This window comes from Ambystoma mexicanum, chromosome 1p, assembly GCF_040938575.1.
Source record: "Ambystoma mexicanum isolate Mex_15411 chromosome 1p, UKY_AmexF1_1, whole genome shotgun sequence".
Taxonomy (NCBI): domain Eukaryota; kingdom Metazoa; phylum Chordata; class Amphibia; order Caudata; family Ambystomatidae; genus Ambystoma; species Ambystoma mexicanum.
In genome coordinates this window covers 1,097,639,164-1,097,653,532 of record NC_090921.1, presented here as the reverse complement: position 1 = coordinate 1,097,653,532, position 14,369 = coordinate 1,097,639,164, and the positions used below count along the sequence as shown (strand labels likewise).

Sequence of the window (14,369 nt, the reverse complement as noted above, 5' to 3'; positions counted from 1 at the left end):
TTGTCTCGACCCCTAAATCATGTATTAGCCTGATATAGTTGTTTACATCTTGAAGCATGGAAGGTGGCCTTTGATACTCACCCCCACCCACATAAGCCACCGGGGGCCCTCTGGGAACCCTGACAAGTCTCTGCAAGGTCGATCCCACCATATACCTTTGAAGTTCACCTTGATTACAACAAGGTCCCTGAATTGGTCCCCCGCCACCCACCAGGAGAGTTACAGATCTTGAAAAGTCAGCCCTAACCGGGATCAACTGTTCCCCCTAACCCTTTTCAGTTTGAATGCATGCATCTGTCCCTTCATGGTTGGAGCCCTTAGCCGTGACTGGGTCAGGGCACCCCTGGCCCACTTCTGTCATTCTTCGAAACCGTCATCTTATCATCCCCTCGCTTTTAGGCAAAGAGGTTGGCCCACTGCGAATCTCTGTCCCCAGTTACATTACTCGAAGCTGGATTATCCAAAATCTGTTGGTTAGCAGAGTTGACCACTTCCTCTGTCCTGCACACCTCCAAGGGAACTTCGTATAACTCTGCATCATCTTCCCTCAATGCCCCCTTTTCAAGGGGGTTGCATTGTTTTGAGAACTGGAGGTTCCTGAGGAATTTTATAGAACCAGGATTCCTACCCTATTTGTTTGTCTTTCTTGGAGGTTGGGTGGAGGCCTCCCCTCTGGTTACTATTTGTTTGCCCATAGTGTGCTATTTACAGACAGCCCTGATTCGGCTGCCGAGGAGGGAATTGCAGCAGGAGAATGCACAGTCATGGGAAGTTGGACTACCTCTCCATACATGAGTGGGGCCACTACATGGTCGATTTCAGTAATGCAAGGATTTTACAACAATTTTATGCAATACCCTTGCACCTCCTCCACGCCGAACTGCAGCTCGCTCAACTGAAGGGTGTGTGTTTTAAGTTCTAATTTTATGTTATCATACCAAGAGGCAAAGGAGATTGTTGAAAGATGAACTTTCAGGGGTGGTTAGCCTCACTTGGTCATGCAGTTCCCTCAGGGTATAGTGCAGACGTTGCGGCAGGGATCTGGTTCATAGTCGGGGAGGACTCTGCATGTGACAAGTGACAATGAGCAATCTTTCACCTACAGAGACCAAGGAGAAGAGCAGAAGTTTGAACCCAAGATACATGCCGGCTTATCTGAGCCCTCAGACTGCAGGGACAGCATCACCAACAGACATGAACCTTTGTAAAATGCACACAACTGCCTACACTTGAGAAAAGCAGGAACACACATGGGGAGAAGGTGGAAACAAAATGCTTAACTCAATCACAGATGCAGGACTAATGGGGACATAGACCCTCCATTCAGAGTTGTTGCATGGACAGTTGATGCCAAACTCACACTATGAGCAGAGGCACAAAACACGGATAGCATTTCAGAAAGTTGGTATGCATCAATGAGAGTCACAAGAGTAGAAGAAGAAGAGAACAGGAAGAGGCTAAACTGGGGATAGGGAGATTACATCACAGCAGAATTTGTCGAATTCGAATTCGTGAAATATTTTTAGACGAAATTGGCAGCAAATAAATGTGGGGGTGGGTAATTGTGATAATAAAGAAAGGGAGTGGTCGGAAGGGGCTGCGGGGGGTCTCCCCCACATATATGTGTTGCCAAATGTAAAAAAAGAAAAAAGACATTCGACAAAAAAACGCTGACTAAATCACATAGAACCGCTAAACCACATAGCCTGCATTTTACAAGAGATAAGATGTGTGGGAGAGAGTACAGAAAACATTCTAGTGTAGGGCTTGATCCAGAAGGTTGCGAGATTCAGAGGATACTGGAAAGAATCGGAGAAATTAGGTTCCTGAAGGCTTTCGTGCAGATTCTGGGGAATAGCTCCAGAGCTGAAAGGTAGAAGGTGTGTGTGACTCATGCCGTGTACTGATGTGAAGCCTACCTCGTTGTCAAAATGGTTTCCTGACCTTACTTTCATGTATCCTGCTCAGGGATGGGAGATTTCCAGTATGGTTGCATTTAGTAAGCATCTTGGGGTCTTCTGTTTATTTCTTAAAAAATGCGGCAGATAAGGCTATAGTGGTCAATTTCATTATGTTCTAGACTGAACCTTGTGTGAATGAAGCGTTCATTAGTTCTCTAATGTGCAGTGTACATTTTGGGATGAACTTATTTGGACATGCTATTCAGCTTGGCTTGGCCAGAAGGCTGCAAGCTTTGCTTTTGGTATCTGTTTTCTCTACTTGGGCCTTGCCTAATTATAAGGAAGGGTATGAGGATGATTTGTGTGTTGAACAAAGTAGGTGGATGTTGTATCTTACCTTATCCCTACCTACTCTGCTCAGTATGTATGTGATGTCATGAGTGCCTGGAAGTGGAATGTTGCGTGAGTGTGCCCTGCTCAGTGTTCCTTGAATGACAGTTGGTGAGAAGCTGGCTTTGAGAGAGGGTGGCTGGTAGATGCGTTCTCATGTAGCTGAGTCCTGTAACCTGTAACCTGATCCTAACTATCCTGCAACTGAAGTAAAGAAGCTTCCTTTTGTACTTGATGTTCTGAGTGATTTATGGACCAGGCCACTTTTTAACAGTGTACTTTGTAGTGTTGTTGGAGCATGGTTTATTAAAGATAAAGGAGGGTGTGAGGATGAATTATGGTTGCTAGTAATGTCCTATCAGATTGTTAATATCCTAGTGTTAGCAAAACCATAAGTTGATGGCTGAAAGGTTTTGAATAAAACATAACCACGGGCACTGCTCTGCGCAACCCTCCAGACCATTGTTTTTCAGCCTGCCAAGCCAGGTTCACCCCTGTTCCTCCAAAACCATCAAGAACCATATTGACACCCTGGCTCCTGCTCTGGCTTACTTCTGCAACCACTACTTCGCCAATGGAGTCTTCCCTTCCCCCCTAAATCACTTCCGTTGTGCACTCTCTTCTTAAGAAACCCTCAGCTGACCACTCTTCTATCGCCTGATCTCCTTCACACCTTTCCTGGGCTTACTCTTGGAAAAGCTGGCCATCTCCTAGCTTAATCTTCACACTGAATCTGTTGGTTGCCTCCATGACCATCAGTCTGGCTTCACAGCTGCCAGAAGCATGGAAACTGCTCTCCTGAACATATGTGAAGACCTGCTCTCCAACCTTGATTCTAACACCCCATGTGTCCTCATCTTACTTGATCTCTCTTCTGCATTTGACACAGTCAATCATGCCACCTGCTCAACCGCCTCAGTGATAACCTGGGTATCACCGAACAGGCCCTAGCCTGGCTGACTTCTTTCCTCTCTGATCGACCCTCACAGGACCAACTTTGGTCCCTCCTCTCCTCTATCTCTATCTCTACCTGTGGTGTTCCCCAGGGGTCTAACCTCTCTCCCTGGCTGTTCAACCAATACCTGGCACTTCTTGCCCACGGCATTGTCGCTCTCTGCTCCAACTTTCAATGCTATGCAGATGACACGCAGCTCATTTTCAGGCTCCCTGCAGCCACCTTCTCTCCTTCTCTCATCTCCAACTGTCTGTCTGCTATCCAGGGTTGGTGTGCCACCAATGATCTCTGCCTTAAGGCAAGTAATACTGAGATTCTTCTCATTGGCACACCTGCTCCTTCCTTTCCTGTCTCTCTCTGGCGGGCCTCCCTTGGCCCTCTTCCTGCTCCCCCTGTGAGGCTAAAAACCTCAGGGTCATATTCGACTCCCCACTCTCCTTCTCTCCTCACATCTCCGACGTCTCTAAGAAGTCGCACTACCAGCTGCACCTCTTCAGAGTTATTCTTCCTTTCCTCTCCTTCCCCCAGAAGCTTGCTGTCGCCAGAGCTCTGGTTCTCTCTAGGCTGGACTACTGCAACAGCCTATTTCTAAATCTGTCTGTCTCTACTCTCCGCCCTCTGCAACTCATCCAAAGCAGGACTGCGAGACTTGTCCTTGGCCTCAAGCCCAGGGATCGTATCTCTCCAGCACTGAAATCTCTGCAGTGGCTCCCAGTTGCAGCAAGGATTAAGTTCAAAACCCTCTGCATTGTCCTCAAGGCCTTGTGGGGCCTAAATATCTTCAACTCTCTCTTCCTAAGCATCTTCCTTCTCTAGCTCTTCGCTCATCCGCCTCCAACTCCCTCAAGGTTAGCCGCTTCACCAAGCAACGAGTCTGTGGTAGATCTCTTTCTTCTGCTGGGGCCTCCCTCTGGAACGGCCTCCCTGCCCATCTGAAACTTGAGGAGAACCATCTCCGGTTACGGAATCACCTCAAGACCTTCCTCTTTGCTTCTGCTTTCTCTCCTCCTCTCCCCTGCTGATCTCCTGGCTGAATTTGAAACTGCACTGGTTACCTGGCTACCATCTAATCTCGGGTCCAGGTCCCCTCCCCGCCAGTTTCCCACCTGCACTGCCCCCCTGGCAACTCTTGCACTCGGGGACTGTTTCTGTATCCCTAAAGCCCCTTTTAGCACTTGACACCTGATGTCTGCACTTACCCTTGCACTTGCCATCAGCTGGCCGTACTTTTATTTATTATTTATGTTCTTTATTTATTTTACTGTTTCCTTATACTGCACTGCCCCCTCCCCTTTCCCCCCACACTTTTCCCCTTCCCCCCTCCCCTGCATTTGCACGATCTCAATGTCACCTGGCCTAGTAGGATCGCTGTCTCTGTCTTCCCCTCCCTTGCCTCGTCGCGCCTTGAAACACTTGTGTATAGGCTCGTGAAAAATGCCATATCATATCATATCTTATCATATCACCCTATCTTTCACCACTTTCTTTCTGTTAGCACTTTTGTCCTCCACCCTTGAAGAGCAAAAGGGAATATCACTGTTACTGCCAACTGCCGTGCTCCCTCTTCTCTGTTTTTCACTCTTAAGCAGTTTACACTGTGGTGGAGGTTTTACCGGCCAGAAAATGGCCCATATGGGGCCTTTAAATCAGTCCCTGGTGCTGTTACTGGCTACTAAAATTCTGTGGTCAAGGAGTTTCTAGTTATTAATAACAACTTTGAGCGGCAGCACAGTATTTTGGTATTCAAACTGTTTCCATAACTCTGGTGGATAGATTTATAAAATTACGTATCTTGAGGCCCGACGCCATACATACAAAGAAGCCACTCCTCTGTGTAAATTCAGCATCACGAAGGAAGCAGCAAAATCTAAGCAGCACAAGGTGAAATGCAATCAGGGATTGGTCCCCTAAATATGCGTCTGCAATGATCTGCACAGGTAGTGTTCCCCATTAATAGATCTTTTGCAAAGAGTGGTAGCATGTGCCCTAAGCGTAAATGATGCTGCAGCTCCTTAAGTATAGGCACACTGCGCATGCCTTAGACTGTTGATCAAAACCCGAGGGGCACAGGACAGCACAAGTAGTTGTGCCTGACACAAGGAAAGCAATGGGTCCAGGTGGAAGTGAAAGTCAGCCCGGGGGTGAGTAGGGATGCGCGGGGCGGCACTGGCTCTTCAGACTATGACAGCCAAGGAAAGAAAGGCTCACCAGATGTATAACTTCTCGCCAGATCTGCACAATGTAGCAGAGGCCACTCAAAGGGCACATGACCCCAAAAAGCAATGCCCTGAGGGTGACAACGGGCAGTTTTGATGAAGTATAGAAGAGACGGTATGATGTGAAAAAGGCAAACAGAGGAGAACATGGCTGTGACTCTATGGAATGGCTCTTCTACACGTGAAGGATCACCATGGATCTCACCCATGATAGGGTGCAAAAAACCTCTGAAGGGCATCTCCCAATGCAAAGCATTGTTGGCATTGCCAGGCATGGGCACCTTATGGCCTGTTCCATCTCCAAAACATCAAATGAAAGATAATTCATGGGGTAAATGGGAGCGGGGGTTGCAGGGGGGTCCCCCGCAGTTTCCAAATGGTAATATCGCTGCAAAAAAAGTCACCATTCTTGTATGGCTCACGTTTGCTGGGATATTATGACAAGGAACCCTTGATAAGCAGTCATAACTTGAACAATGCTAAGGTTATTGACTGTGTTTCTCAAGCCAAAGGGTGTTCACTAAGCCAGGTCTCCCTTGCTATGGCTGAGACTGAAAATTCGTACTTTGCACTGGGACCAGACCAACATCATCTGCTGATAAAGATAACTCATCTGAAAGCAGGCAGGCCTCATCCGACACCGCCCAAGGAGCTGCCATTTGCCACGAGAGCATGCCTAAAAAGAGGCCTTGGTGGAATGTGAGTATTAGAGGGGAGAGGGAAAGTCAGAGGTCATGGAAATCACCATATGGTATGTAAAGGGTTACTTTGTACTTAGCTTGCATCGCAGTTGCCAATACCTAACAGTATGAGCACCTCTGCTTTTGGACAGGTGTTTGTTGTTCAGATCATAGAATGTGTTGGTTTGTAATGTGGGTAAATGGCAATGTCTAATGGTTATGTTGGTAGGAGTGGCCCACTGGGGTATGAATGTGAAACCTGTCTTCATGCTAAAAACAGCGCTAAAATGACTGCTCCTGTTTTTTTAAGAAGAGGCTAACAGATTTTTTAACCCAGACCACATAGTTTGGGTTGACATGAAACACTGGCAAAGCAACTCTTTTATCTGGGATGTTTAAATCAGATGAAACTGCAATCTGCAGGTCCTCAAAACTACATTTATGTGCAGGATATAACTACTCTAACTAGTATTGCCAACTGGTTCTCCAAAGAACGTGTTCGAGTAGGCTATGCTCCAAAATGATCCAAGTTCACGTGGTCTAGAATGAAGTGCATGGAATGATGCAACAAATCAGATTTGGGCTGAAAGGGCAAATCAGGCCTGACCCGTAAAAGACATTTGCAATTAAAATGGCATTCACAACCATTCAGAGCTTGTTGATGTTTGTGATTGGTTATGTTGAAGTCACAACAGATTGCTATTGTCTGTTTAGATATCTAGATGTTAAATGTAATGTTTTCTTGTAGAATAATCTGTGTTTGTATACTTAGTTCAATAAAATATGGTTATCAACCCATCAAATGGCACTCCCAAATTGTTAAAAATAAAGGAGACTTTCCCTTTAACTACCACACTAAATATTGCCCCTGGTGTTACAATTTCTGAAAATAACCACTTCAGGTTGCTCTTGAAATGCATAAGCACATCACCTTCAAATTGTCAGATCCTGGACTACATGCCCGTATATTTATATTGATTCAAATATGTATTTGGTTCCATCAATAAAATATCCACAAACCTTGACCTGACCGATACATAGATATGATTAAAAGGCTCTCAAGAGTGATCGATGTGCATTGGCAAGTTAAGCTTGGAAAGGCAGAACATATACCAGAAAAGTATCGGCAAAGCCAATGGTTTTGGCTTTTGTGTAGACATGGGTATGCATTTGGCAATGCCTTAATGTTAGTACTTGCAAACCATTGTTCCCTTGGGAAATATGCACATAACACAAATACAATAACAATTTGAAAAACAAATACAAATCTATTAAACAAATATAAAACATATTTATTCATTCATTCATGTTAAAATATTTTATTTGCCTATGCAGAATATTATCCCAACAAAGAATTAAATTGGCGGACCATTGGTCATTAACCAATGCGTAACAGGTAATCATAAGAAAAGAACGTCATATACATAGTATATAAATGATCAAGTAGAAAAGCATATCTTGTCTGAAACCAACTGCAATCTGATTTGGCATAAACATTTCATTATGAGGGTAATTCATAAAATTTAGCGCACAAGTGGCGCACGCGGCTGGCTCACAGAGTGCGCGTGCGGCAGTCTGCGCCAGCCGCGTGCACCAAAACCCATTTAGGAGCACAGCGTATTCATGGATTTATACATCCATAAGCAGCCGTGGCGCAGCGACCCTGCAGCAGCGCCAGTTACGCCCCCAACCCCACGCGCCAAAAACATTTCACAAATCCAGTACATGGCGCAAAGGCCAGTGGACCAGCATACAGCCCCCCAACCACGAAAATGCGTGTAAAACTCCCCGCGTACTCCTCGAAATACACGTACCCCGCTCGCGCCAGCAAAATCACGTGTAAAACTCCCTGTGCACCCCTCGGAATACACGTACGCCGCTCGCGCCAGCAAAATGGCGTGTAAAACTCCCTGCGCACCCCTTGGAATATACGTACCCCGCTCGCGCCAGCGAAATCGCATGTAAAACTCCACGTGCATACCTCGGAATACACGTACCCCGCTCGCGTAAGGTAAAATGCGTGGAAAAACTCCCCCCTGTGGTGTGGCCTGCCTGTGGGGCATGGGCAGGGTGGATGGGCTGCCTGTGGGTCATGGACTGGGGTGATGGGCTGCCTGCGGGTCATGGTCATGGTGGATGGGCTGCCTGCGGGGCATGGGGAAGGTGGATGGGCTGCCTACGGGGCATGGGGAGGGTGGATGGGCTGCTTGTGGGTCATGGACTGGGGTGATGGGCTGCCTGCGGGTCATGGACTGGGGTGATGGGCTGCCTGCCGGTCATGGTCATGGTGGATGGGCTGCCTGCGGGGCATGGGGAGGGTGGATGGGCTGCCTGCGGGGCATGGGGAGTGTGAAAGGGCTGCCTGCGCAAATTCGGGGGTGCATGTGCAATTCCACATGCGATAGGCCTGGCGCGAGCGGGGTACGTGTATTCCGAAGGGTGCGCATGCAATTCCACACGCGATAGGCCTGGCACGAGCGGGGTACTTGTATTCCGGGAGTGCGCATGCAATTCCACACGCGATAAGCCTGGCGCAAGCGGGGTTTGTGTATTCAAGGGGTGCGCGTGCAATTCCACACGCGAAAGGCGAGGCGCGAGCGGGGAACGTCTATTCCGAGGGTGCACGTGCAATTCCACACGCGATAGGCCTGGCGCGAGCGGGGTATGTGTATTCTGGGGGTGTGCGTGCAGTTCCGCACGTGATAGGCCTGGCGCGAGCGGGGTACATGTATTCCGGGGGTGCGCGTGGAGTTTTACACACGATTTCGCTGCCGCGAGCGGGGTACGTGCATTCCGAGGGGTGCGCAGGGAGTTTTACACAGGATTGTGCAGTGTCGGTCCTCCTGGGTGTGCCCGCCCCCCCTCCCCATGCCCTGCAGGCAGCCCACCCCACAGGTTACCACCCTACGCCCCTGGGCATGCCCCACAGGCAGCCCATCCACCATGACAATGACCCGCAGGCAGGTCAAATGGCACCATGCACTTGGGAGCCCCGACTCATGTCCCCAGCCCACCGCCAGTGACGGGCACCTGCCAGCAGGCCCCGACTCATGTGATAAATAAAAGGATGTCCGAAATGAAGGAAAAAAAAATATTAATGCTGAAATCAATAAAATCCAAAGAAAAATGCGTCCAAAGTGTCCGTCCATAAAACCAAATCCAAAGTCAAAATAAAAACCAAACCATTCCTCCATGCTAAAAATAAAAATGTAAAATCAGGTCCATAACTATACAATGTAAAAATAAAGGGTCCATGTGCCCAACAATCCAAAGGAAACCTAAGAAAAAACCTACCTAATAAATAACTATTTACAAAAGGCGGGGCATAGTCCATGCGCCCCAAAGGAAAAAAATAAATAAAGGAAACATACAACTACATAACTATTTACAAAGGCAGCGGGCTAATCCTACGACTCACTGTTTGATGTTCTGGCCCAGGGCATCATCGAACTCCACGTCGATGTTCCGGAGGCGGGCCTGTTCCCTGGACTTGAGGTCTCGCAGGGATGCAGCCATGCAATCCCTCAACTCCCTGCGAGTTTCCTCGAGGCCCTCCACCCGCCTCAAAGCCCGGTGCATGGAGTTCTCCGCCCTGACCATCCTGAGCCATGCCCTATCCGCCCGCCGCCTCTCCGCATCATTTGCCAGCACAACCGCTGCCACGCGGAAGACATTCCCAGTCCAGGGTCCTCCTGCCCATCGGCCGATGCCTGCCCCCAGGGTGTTGATGGCCCTGAGCCATGATGCCTCCCACGCTGAGCCTGCTGCTGCTTCCGACGCAACTGCCTCTGCCACCACGACGGCATCCGGGCTGATGGAATCCCCCGGCGCCGTCGTGCACGTGCCCTGCCCTATGATGCCGGCACATCCTCCATCCGCTGGGGGCCAGTTAGTGGGGTGGCCACCCCTGCTGGACCTCCAACTCCCAATTGCGGCAGGGATGGGATCTCCACCAGGCTGGCTGCGTTTGTTGGGGAAGGTCCACAGGGGGCCCTGGTGGCATCTGGGCCGGAAGACGGCATGGAGAATGACTGGCGTGTAGTGTGCACAGAAGAGGAGAGGGCCGCAAGAGTGGCCGACACATGGAGGAAACCCCCGACCACGGTCCCTCCCAACTGGGCCACGTTGACACACAGCTCTTTGTGATGACGTGCATGGTCCCCCCAGGAAGCACGCACGTGATCATGAATGTCACGTGTGTGCAACGCGACACCAATCAGGACGGACTCAATCACGTCACGGTTCCCCTCGTCCGCAGGTAAAGGAGTGCCAGATGACAAGGAGCTCCCCCCTACCTGCAGACGAGCCTGGGACGGGGCATCCCTGCTGGTGCATGGTGATGCAGTCACAGTGTCAGGGACAGTGACATGCACAGGCCCCTCCGCTGCGACCTGTGCTGCCTTCTGCACCATTTGCACCAGTGGTACCACCCCCACCAGGCCCCATGCGCGGCTCTGTAGCGGCCTCCTCCTCCTCTGTACACACCACCAACCTGGATGGCTTTGCACCATCTTCTGCCATCGCAGGCCCCTGTGGGGGCTCACCCACCCCTTCCGCTGCAGCCATAGTGGCAGACGTGGCACCAGTCCCCTAGCTCCCGGATGATGGAATTTCCTGGGAGGGTGACTGGGCCTTGCGTCGCCGGCCAGTGGAGGCATCCCTACCGCTTTCCTCCACAGCGCCGTCTCCGCCCTCTTCTTCACTCGCCGCTGTGTAAAGGGAGACATTGAACACAAGCATCCGGTTACTGTACAATAGTCCCCTAGACAGAAAGCAATAGCACATGAGTGGCACTGTCAAACGTCACTTCCATCATGTCTCCCAACAACACATGGGTCAGTGCAGGCAACACACATGCAGGAACCGGCATGGCACATGCAACAAAAATTTGCATCCATGTCCACGGCACTGTAAAAACATCCAATGGTGGGCTGAAACTCACATGCCACATGGGACATGCAGATCACATGCACACGCATCACCGGAGGGTCATGCATCTGGCCCCGTATACCCACAGACACAGTGGATACAAGGATGAGTAGGCAGTATCAGTGAATCAACACATTGTCACAGACATGTGTCATGCATCCATGGCGCACACACTACTCGGACACACGGACATGTACATCATGCATGTCCATGACAGCAGCACACATCTCTCACACCCCAAACATGTCAAAGTACAGACGCAAAGATGCATACATGTGTGCTTTCCGCATGCTGCTCCGCATGATGCATTGTAGCACATACACCATCCATGTGGGTCACGCCTGACCGGACTCACATGCAGCACCATCATGTTCCTGCACACACACATCCAAACATGACCCATGTCACACATGCAGCCAAGTAGCTACCTACCAGCACACTGCAACATGCACTGTTTTAAACGTGAATGGCCACTTACCGCTCGACTCCAGACGGGCCTGCATCCTGAGGATCTGTTGGTGAAGCACTGGGCAAATGCGCTCCAGGACCCTCATCTGCTGGGTGGTAAGCTGGACCTGGCACCCAACTGCTTCTGCTGCCTCCAAGAGGCGCCAGGCCTTCTTGAGGGTCCTGGACTTGTCCTATCAGTGCTTCTGGCCGTGTCTGATGTCGCAGGGTGCCAGCCCCTCCGCGTTGATGGCACCCACTATGTCCTTCCAGATCCTCTTCCGTCCTTCCTTGTCGGCGCGCGATGGTGTGAAGAGGGCATCATAATGCCCCAGAACTTGCTCCACCAGGATACCAACTTCCTTTTCACTGAAGCTGGTAGCCCTCTGCCTCTCTGCTGGGGGGTTGCCACTGGTGCCGGAAGGTGTTGTGTCGGACATGGCAACCCCCGAGGCAGGTGTGGGTGGGAAACCGGGTCCTGGGGCTGGGCTGTGGAGTGATGGAACACCAGTCGGGAGTCTTCTGTCCAACAGGGGTGGTCACAGCAACTGGACCCCTGCAGATGGCAGATGTGCAGGCACCAAATGGCAGGGCACGGTGGCAGCAGGCAGGCAGGCAGCAGCAGATGGCTCGTGGGAGGCTGCTTGGGGCTCTGGTGGGCAGTAATTCGGCTTTCTGGGCAGGAGCGTGGTCTTCTGTGTGTTGTCGCGTGGCCAGCTTGATACGGAGTGATTTAGCACTTGAAAAACAGCACGTTTGCATGAATTCTGAGGAAAGGCCCTTGGCGCGTAAGCGCGTAGGTGATGTAACATGTGCGCGGGCGTTTCCCTGGCAAGGGTTGAAGGACCCACGTGGGTTTCCATCACTCTGTATGTGTTTTTCGTGGGAAGCGGTGTGTGTGTTTTCCAGATGTTGGGGTTCACACGCGATTACTTCACAGCGGCTACAGTGCGTACTTCTTCTTTTGGCGTGGGTGTTGGCTACGCGTTCTTCTTCTACACGCAAGGCAGATGGTGAGTCACACATGCTATTTTTCCTACTGCGGGTGTCCCTGTTAGTCGCGTACCCCTTTTTTTCGGGCATACTAGCCTGCGTGTTCATCACGTATGCATTTTTTGTGTTCCTGGCTGCCACAGTGTACTGCATGTGTTTTTTTACACGCACGTGGGCTACAGGGGTCGCGTATCTCTTTTTCTTGCTTTTTTGGGATGTCTGAGAGTTGCGTGACACGTCATTTCTCATAAGGGGCCACAGGATGGGAAATTCATCGTAGCTGTATATACGTGTTTGTTGTTTGGGCACCCTTTTATACTGCGCGGGGTCACTTCCGCCTGCCTTCGTGTGGCGGACCTGTTTAGGCCTGTGCGTGTCTTTTGGCATGCGCGTGTTTCCCCTATTCGATTCCATGAATACGTGTAGTTCGCGTGCGTGTGGGCGTTCTGTTTATTTCCCAGCAGTACTTCCCCAGTTACGCCCTGATTTTCACTGGTTGTTCCCCATTCTGCATGTTCCGCCTCCTTTTGGTGTGTGCGCTACACGTTGTGCACATCGCGCACGGCATTCGGGATGCTGCAGTGACGTGTGCGCCCGTCAGTGCCACCCTGCGGATTCGGCGCACTTCCCAGGGAAAACATGCGCACAGCCTTCCATGAATCGCGTGTATGCGCATGCGCTTGATTTTTCACGGTTGCGCCAGCTTGCGCCACAAATTTCGGCGCACATTTGTTCCATGAATCAGCCCCTAGATCTTTTGATTGTTTGTTTAGGAACAGGTTAGTGATCAAAGAGCAAAAAATGTTTTTGTTTTGTTACTTAATTATTTTTAAATAAAATCAAAGGAATTACTATGGGGGTAGTGTTTGCCCCTAGTTTAGCACACATCCTTATGACAGACTTTGTAGAAGGTGTTTGTGTTTTATGTATGATTCAGTTTTGGTTCACATCTAAAATTTGTGTTAATATATTTTATTACCCACACTTCTGGATTGCTACAGAATTAATTGCCCATAACCATAACTTAGTCTATTAAAGTGATTTTAAAACGTTGGCACACATGTTATGTATTGATATGTTTTGTGAAAACTCTTGATAAAAAAGTATTGTTGGATGGACAGGGAAAACTGGATTACAGAATGAACATGTTATTATAAAGGGCATAAATGGCAATTCCAATCAAAGTTTTTCACAGGATGGCCCAGAGAAAAGTCAAGAAAGGCAGTATGGATGTAGTCCACTTCAGTTGGAGAAAAATCTCTGAAACCTTTTGACACACTGCATTCTTATACAAATGATTTTTAGCCTTTGGATGGAAGCAAGGATGATGAACTGGTTAGGAATTGGCTGCATGATATGCAGCAAAGTGTGTTGTTAAATGGAGTGCACCCTAAGGATTTGGGGATACCAAGTAAATACAACTATGTATGTCGCAAGTTTTCTTTTAATGTAAATGCATTGATGTGAGGCTGATGCTGGTGGAGATTCCAAGTAACACAACTGCCCCCATTTCTACTCCCATAGAAAATAGGGTAATTAATGCTTCCTCAATCATGTGCATTGTTTTCCGTCCACCTGTCAGGTAGAATTTTTAATATTGCAGTGGTGCAGTCCTATACTGTGTAGGATCCGGCATTTTCAGTCCTACATTGACAGCCACCATTTAGTATTGCACCAGGCCGTTGTATATTGTTTGATGAGCACTATTTAGTTTTGCAGCATCAGAGGGTGAGACCTGCATTCCCTGACTCTAAAGCAGTAGAAACGTAATGGGTATAGTGTAATTGTTTCAGGGTGACATATTTCAGGTTTCAATGTAACGTCATTCTTCTCCTTGCATGAATGTCAGCACCCACAT

General features: G+C 49.3%; 1 protein-coding gene across 1 annotated transcript in view; it reads left to right on the top strand.

Annotated features, from left to right (window-relative positions):
- The window catches only part of LOC138569204 (butyrophilin subfamily 1 member A1-like), a 259,914-nt gene that overhangs the window by 170,745 nt on the left and 74,800 nt on the right, over positions 1-14,369 (top strand). The window lies entirely within an intron of this gene.